The sequence below is a fragment of the Sinocyclocheilus anshuiensis genome, unplaced genomic scaffold (assembly GCF_001515605.1).
Source record: "Sinocyclocheilus anshuiensis isolate Anshui unplaced genomic scaffold, SAMN03320099.WGS_v1.1 scaffold13, whole genome shotgun sequence".
Classification (NCBI taxonomy): Eukaryota; Metazoa; Chordata; class Actinopteri; order Cypriniformes; family Cyprinidae; genus Sinocyclocheilus; species Sinocyclocheilus anshuiensis.
The window spans coordinates 1,291,384-1,299,679 of NW_015538026.1; the positions used below are offsets into that span (position 1 = coordinate 1,291,384).

At 34.7% G+C, this 8,296-nt stretch overlaps 1 pseudogene; it reads right to left on the reverse strand.

The window, feature by feature from the left end:
* Nucleotides 1-1,468, reverse strand: part of LOC107680079 (semaphorin-3F-like) — a 24,707-nt pseudogene extending 23,239 nt beyond the window's left edge.
* Between the last annotated feature and the right edge of the window lie 6,828 nt (nucleotides 1,469-8,296).

An 8,296-nucleotide genomic window follows, 5' to 3' on the forward strand; every position in this document is an offset into this window, starting at 1 on the left:
ACACACACACACACACACACACACACACACACATCACTTCTACATCTAACCTAACAAGATAGACACAGATAGACGAACGTAGAGATAGACAGACAGAGAGACAGACAGACAGACAGATAGATATAGCATATGCATGTCTACATCACTCAAGTAAACGGTTAACCGACATATTTGCGGTTTTAAATCTTGAGTGGAACTTCACAGGTGTAAACTGTTATACTTTCTTGTTAGCATGCATTATGTATCAGTCGTCCTCTGCCGGAATGGCCAGCATATGAATTATGGATGTTCAAGCGCAATCTATGACGTGACATCCATTAAATCCAACTCTGTGTCTGTTTTTCCCCCTTTTTTTGTGACTGACAAAATGTTAGGTTGCTGTACCTCTCTTTTTAAAAGTCCAAATACATTGTGGTAAATACAAAAAGTGTATAAAACAATAAAATATTTATAGAACACACAAATTAAAATTAAGATATAATTAATTGTAAACTGATGATCACTATTAAAAAAATGAATCTGCAAAATAAAATTATTTTATGCAAAACTTTATGAACTGACATTCAAAGGATTTTGGTACCTTTCTTTAAAACTGTTCATATAATACAATAATACTATAATAAAACATTACAGTTACCAGTTTAAAATAAAATTACTCATAAAAATTACATTTTTAAAAGAAATTTCAGTTCATAAAGCTGCTCTAACACATAAAATCTCTAAAGTATAAACTATTCAAGCACCCATATGCACATGAGATAAAAGAAACTTGACCGAACACACAAAGAACCATCTGGAAAATGTAGCCTACATACAGCTGTTGTAGTCAACCAATAACAAAAAACAACATTCTCTCTCTTTTTTTATTTTTAACCTCACCAGCGAATTCCCTGTCATCTAGGCTACCTGAGGCCAAAAGCTCTCTTATGACATAAGGAAGTTTAATATTGATTTCTCTATAAACTGAGAGATGTATATTCACCTGATTCGCTGGTCTTGTTTCAGTCGGTCTGTTGCTCCGAGTATTTGGTGTCTTAAGGCGCAGGTGAGATGTTATCGTTACATTCCTTACCGTCTCTGTGAGCACAGCTTGTGCCTTACTGAAATTCTGATATCCGTCCAAAACCTTCTCATAAAAACATAAGACCTTTTATAGCTCAAGCCTTTTGAATTCTCACTTTTGGGGCGTGTCAGTCTGTCCAAAAAAAATCGGCGATAAAAGTTGCAGTTTGTGCACGTAATTCCTCAGGATACTTCTAAGCTCTTATCTAGACAATTGAGGAGATAAAGGCAACAAAAGTCAAGATGTGTTTTGCAGTTTTCGTGACAATATCTCCAGCGTTTGCCACTTTGAATACAAAACAGAAGATGTGCTCGTCTTCTTGTCACGTAAGCTCCACGCTGCACGTCTCCGTGAGTTGAAAGTCTGCGCGGTGGCAGGTGTTTGGTTTATTCCGCCGGTGAAGTGTCACGGTCCAGCCCCCTCAGCACTGCTCCCAGCGAACCGCCTTTAACCGTGAAGAGGGCAGGAAACTACTGAACATTTCCTCTGTTATTGGCCAGGGAAAAAACATACAGTTCACTGAACAACCAATAACGGGGCATGTTGTCACAATGGAATCTGCCATTCAAATTCCATTACGGTTTTAGGGCAATTTAAAGCAGTAAAATAATAATCAAACAGAACTATTCACGGCAAAACATGTAAAAGGCAACATATGATGATTATATGATTAAATATGATGACTGAATAATATATGGGAAAAGTTTTGTTTTATTATTTATAATTTTAACATTTTAGATTGGAGAATGAAAATGATTCGAAATTATATAACGAAAAAGATTCTAATTTTAGTTTTTTTGTTGGTTGACATATTTTCAGTTGCAAATTTGAGCAAACATGCTGAATTTTCATCTTAGCAATTGTGTTTACATTTTACATTACATATTTTCATTTAAGATGCATATTGTTAAAATACTACAATGCATTTTTCAATGCAAATTTATATAAAAAAACAACATGCAACATGCAGTGATATGAATTGAATTACATATATATATATATATATATATATTTTTTTTTTTTTTCATACCACTGTTCAAAAAATACAAAAACGGTGCAGCACAGTGTACATGGTATGAAATCTTTGTGGTCTATCCTGTCTGTCTGTCTCACCTCATTAGATGTGCACATAACTGTGCTACAAACGTTTTTTTGTTGTACGTTGTATTGTTAGACCCACTGTAGTGCATTTGTGGTGGATCTGTTTGTCCGGTCAGAAAGTGTCCTGAAATTCCCAAAGTTCTTTTGCGTCCAGCTGCGTGACTCAAGACGACGGTGGTGAAACAACGTATGGGGGTGGGTTGGGTGAAAGGACATTCTCTCACACAAAAAAACTTGCAACTCTGTATTTTGGACACAAAAGGCCTTGGTCTGTGTTCTTTCTAGGGCCTCCGACACTCTAGCATGCATTAGGATGCCAGTGCTTGACTAAATGTACAGATGTTGTATATAGCCTTTATATATAATTCAAGAGTCAGTGGAATGACATGTAAAAAGTTTTACCATTTCCTTTTCAGCTGATTAAAAAGACGCTCTGCCTTTCATGACATCACATAATGTGCCCTTTTCTTATACTTCTGCGGATGTGGAGGTGGTTTCTTGCCTTTCTCTCTCTTTGTGGGAGGCATCCTTTATTCTCCTCTGAGAGGAAATGACTCAAGTCAACTTCAGGTTTCCGTGTGATTTTCACCCACAATGCACTAAGCCCCACCAGCTCCACTATCATTCAGCCCCACATTCTCCCACGTCAGAGACACTTTACACAGTCCGTAGTTTTACGACCACATCTACACAAACCAGTGAATCAACTAAGAAGCTTAATTGCCTAACATATGAGGTTATTTGGTTTAAACAGTGCAGTAAAACCTCAACTTGGTGAGAAAACACCACACTGATGAAACAACATGATGTGGCATGTGACAGAGAAAGAACAAGTCAAAAAGGTCATGTTTTGAATTGTACGCACCCTGTTTTAAGTGAAAACACTTTCTTATATACTAATTCACAAGTGACCTTTGTATCTTGCATGAACATGCTGCCATGGCAACTTAAAAGTTGATGACCTAATGCTACAGCTATATATTTCCCTTTGTTACTAACTTCGACAGACCTTTTGAGTGACTGTCTCATGTTTGTGAAAGCAGAGAATTCAAACTATATCCTTTGTGTGAAAGAGTACATGATTTATTCTCCTTTAAACTTTCATTGATTTGATACAATATGCATTGTAAAGATTGAAAAAAGGCTGTATTTGAATTTTAAAGAGCTCAAATGCATTTGGTCTACAAAAAGCATCACGTTTCATCATACATGCTAAGGAAGTCAGTGGGGTTTTGTTGGGAGATGTTTGTCTTTCTTTCACTAGAGTGTATAAATGGGGATTTGCAGACTCAAAGCAAGAGTTACAACAACAAATTTATCATCATGAGTACATGGCACTCATCAATCCAGGCAGCGCTTCTGTGAAACACTGTAGGCTATGTGTCTGCACAGCTTTTGAGTTGGGGAGGGATTCATTTTTTAAAGTAGACTAGTAGGTCAATCACATATAAGAGTCTCCACAATAAAGAAAAGGGCAATCTTTTATTTATGTAGTTTCAAATATGGGCTTGATAAGTTCTTTAAAAAATGCACTCTTTGTATTCATGTTGATTTTACATGGTTTATTCATTATTAAAAAAAACTTTTACAATTATTTTGTCAGGGTATTTTATTTGTTATTTATTTATTTATTTTATTTTACAAATACATGTATCATTAATTATTTATTCACAAATATCATCAGATTTGTATGGAGTCACACCACATTTTACAACCTGAACTAACCTTGCCTTGCCATAAAAGGTCAAATTACCTGATATTTTATTTAAGAGACTTGACCTTGACACACACTTTTGAGGGTCTGCAGGAGTCCTTTTCTGCATATTTTGCATGTTCATTGGACTCCATAATTTGGTGGACAAAAGCTTTTCAGATAATGAGCAGTGAAGTGGTTTTGTTGAAGTATTGTTTTTGTTATCAGAACAGTTGTATCACCTTGACATGTTTTAAAAAACATTAATTCAGAAAACAATATTGTGCTTATCCTTCAAGAGACATATAATTAATGAATGTAGTGTGCTGCATGATGATATTTTTGTAGGCCAACCCATAAGTTAGCATCACACTGGTACTCTTGACAAAACCGGTTCCCTTGATTTTTCCATTGGCTTTTGGATTTTCGCTGGAAGTGCTAAAATGCTAACGTCATCCCTGCAGCACTCTATTGTATTTTAATGTATTTTTTATGTCATTAATGCCATGTCATTGACCCTAGTACCCTCTAACGCCATTAAAACAAAGTATGTAATTTCCTCACAACAGTTCTCTCCGCCTCCGGTAGATTCCCGCATGAGTCAGTATCCTGGGTAAACCTGGTGCTAACCTCCAAAATCCAGAGAAAATTAAAGTAAAACCATGGAAAAGTTAAAAAGCTGGAGGGGTGTGGGAGTGTAAAGTACATCTGTCTTAGGAGATAAATCTGTCAGCACCTTAGCCGCAGCCCACGGGAAGCTCAGGATGGATGATCGTATAAGCAGCCTGCCTCATCAAAGATGGATGCGGTGCCACAAGATTTTGGGATGATAAAAGTCCCACTGAGGTGCCTTTTCCTTTTTTTCCTGTACACTCCAGTTTCATCTTGATTGCAAAAGCAATCGCCCGAGGTGTGATGTTCTTCTAAGAATGGGTAATGGGCAATTTATACACAAAAGCTGAGGAACACGCACACAGACTTTGTTTACTATATTTAAAAAGGTTGTGTTTTTGATGAAATAACAGAATTCAGTGCTCAGATATGCATGTATGTCGCCACAGAGTGAGTCAAACAACATATTGAAGGGCAGAAGGGTGGAAAGAGTGCAGGGGATGCCTGAAGGCTGCGACTCTTGCTGCCACTGGTGATATGTCAGATAAAAACCATTTATCTGCTCGCCAGGGCTGTCAGAGGCCCTGCTAATTAGCTTTCCAATTCATCTCTCTTTCCTTCTTTTTGTCTATCTTACATTCTTTCCATTCCCTCGCTCCCACCCTCTTCATCACACTCCATCTCTGTCTCCTTCACTCTCTGACCTTCTTTTTTTTGTTCTATTCTGCCAGTTGCATTTGTCTATTTTAGTATACTTTCTTTTTTTTTTTTACCTGCAGTGCATAAATTACTTTATGGGACAGATGATTTTATAAGACTTTAATTTGATCTAATGTTATAGTCTGGTATTATGGATGCTTTACTGAATTGTAAAGACAGATTGATATTGGAATCTTTTTTGAAATTGTAAAGGGTAAAGAAGGTTTAAATCAAGATCTCTGTTCTTCACCGCTTCTGGCTGACAAAAACAGTGAGTTGTAACTTGAATGAGCAAGAGTCTCAAAGCTCCTATGGTCAACAACATGGAAATAATGTATATAATTAATTAATTAATTTAATGTAAAAGGCTTTGAGATTCACTGCACCTACAGTAAACACACAAGAAGAGTATAAATGTCGATGATATTCAGTGAAACACAATAATACAGTCAAAAATGTGCTTATTTAATTTGAACGTTTTTAAATTTTATATATTTTAAAATGTAAACAATAAAATTAATTCAATAAAATGTAAATATATATATATTTAAAAAAACAATGAAACAAAATAATTAAATAAAAACATAATCATGAATTTCATGTTAAAGGTTTTGAGATTCACTGCACTAACATTAAATACACAAGAAGAGTATAAATGTGGGTGATATTAAGTAAAATATAACAATACAGTTGAAACAAAATGTGCTTATTTAACTTAAAAATCATATTTTAAAAAAATTCAGTGATATTTTAAATTGTATTTGACATTTTTAAACGTAACAATAAAATAATTAAATAAAATATAAAAATTGTTGTTAAACAAACATTTAAAAAGAAAGAAATAAAAAATTAAATAAAAACAAAATCAGGAATTGAATGTAAAAGTTTTGAGATTTACTTCACCAACATTAAACACATAAGAAGATTAGAAAATGTGGACAATATTCAGTAAAATATAAGAACACAGCCAAAAATGTGCCTAAAATAAAAAAAAATTACAATATTGTTTTTAAATGTCATATAATATTTTCATGTAAAAAAAATGTAATCGATGTATTTTAAATGTAATTTAAACCTATTTATTTGAATACTGATTATACAACATTCTTCCGATTCAAACCACTTGAGCGGGTGGGACAGTAGCTCGTGCTCCCATGAGATCACGTATTTCCTTCAATCTTGATAAAGCATGTGGTGGTATCTACATTGCCTATAACAGTAGTATGGTTCTACTCCCACTGCCTGCTTGGCTGCTTTGCATTTAAAAACAGGGCAGGCTTTTGCTAGTGGAATATTTATAGCATTGCATTAAGCATGAAATCAAAGGTTTTAAGTGTACCATTGCAACATCAGCACTCCTCTGTTGAGGCCTGCCCAAAAATGCCTGCCCTTCGGCTGTTTGCAGAGCTGAGCTGTTTCAATGCGTATCCAAGCTTCATTACACATTGACCTCTCTTATGTCAAGATCCAAGCTACTGGTTAACATGCAGCCAGAGGTGACGAGGGCAAAGTAAAGTTTACCTTGTTGATCATGTATTTCCATATTTTAAAGGAAATATGTGTTCAGTTTGATCCATGCATTTCCTAAGAGATGTGTTTGATCTCTGAAGGTCAAATCTCAGATAATGCTGCTGCCAACCTGTAAGGACTGTTGAATTGATCATGAAAACATGGAATGCATCAGTTCACGTGATCAAGCACAACACAGCTGTTTAAGCACAGGCATGTGAATGGAGATAAGAGCATTTGACAATGACATCACTATACGCTGCACCAGGAGGCTTATCTCATCGCCTTTGCTGTCTCACAGTCCCCCATAACCAAGAGCTTGTGTTGTCTGGAGGCGCTTCAAATACAAGTCAAAACAAACTCTCTATGGAAAAAAGCTGGAATCCCAATATTATGCACCAGAGCTGTTGTTTCACAAAAAAACTAAACAAAACAAACAAACAAAAAAAACAACAAGAAACCCATAAAAAGACTTTTATTGGAAAGGCAGCTTAGAACTTCTTATCAATTCTTTTCTTTGCTATGCTGCCCTCTTGTGGGTAGACATGAGAAACAAAGAAGTCTTGAAAGGTGAATTGTGAAACTTGTAAATACAATTAGGTGCATATTTATTTGATGTAATATCTTATCATAGTCCCCAGCTCAGATGAATTAGTGTTAAGAGATGAACACTAAATACGTGTGTCAACAGGAAAAAATAAAGCTGTTAATTTCATTCATTTCCTGGAGAAACAGAGACAAAAGCCACATTAAACATTCTGAATGAAAAGACAAAAACTTTATTTGACATGAAAAAAACAAACAAAAAAAACCCCACATATTTAAAAATTGTAGTACTCTATAAAATTTAGCACACAAAATATAGCTTTTCTTTGATACTGTAGGTCAAATCTACCCTAATGATTCAATAACAAATGATAAACCCTTTTTAAGGGAAAGGATTATGTACAAACCACTGGTCTTGCAGATAAAACAAGTTCAATCCAGTATACAGCTTTTCGCTTTTTAAACCAAACTTTTACAGGTCAAAATTCAAAATCAATGAATGTTTTATGTTTTAACACAATTTCCTAATTACAGATTACTATGATAACATTTAGATTGGTTTCACTCTAATTACTGACTGACCAAAGTTAAAGAAAATATATTGAAAAGGAGCTAAAGAAACACTATTAGAAATAAATGAAAAACAAAAGCAATATGAATATGAAAGATGCCATGAACAAATGTGTACATATTCACTATTTTTACAATATTATCAAAGCATTTAACTGGACACCAAAATCTGAGTATTGAGTGAACACATGCTGTCAAAAGGAAAAAAAAAAAAAAACACACCACAAGATGGCCTTGCCACTATTTTGCTCATTTACATAACATTACAATTGTTAATCATTGCAGTGAATAAATGGTAATGTGCATGTGTTGACAGTGTGTAGATATCCAACTCGATTCTTAGACATGACAAAAGTAGTTTTAAGGATCACATGATCATCATAGCAAGAGCTACCAAGTGTCGGGATTTTATCTGCTTATGTAAACAAAGAGAAATAAGCAACAATTATTTCAATGTTCATCAATAAACAAAAGATGTTATGTATTAATGACACAGAACTGAA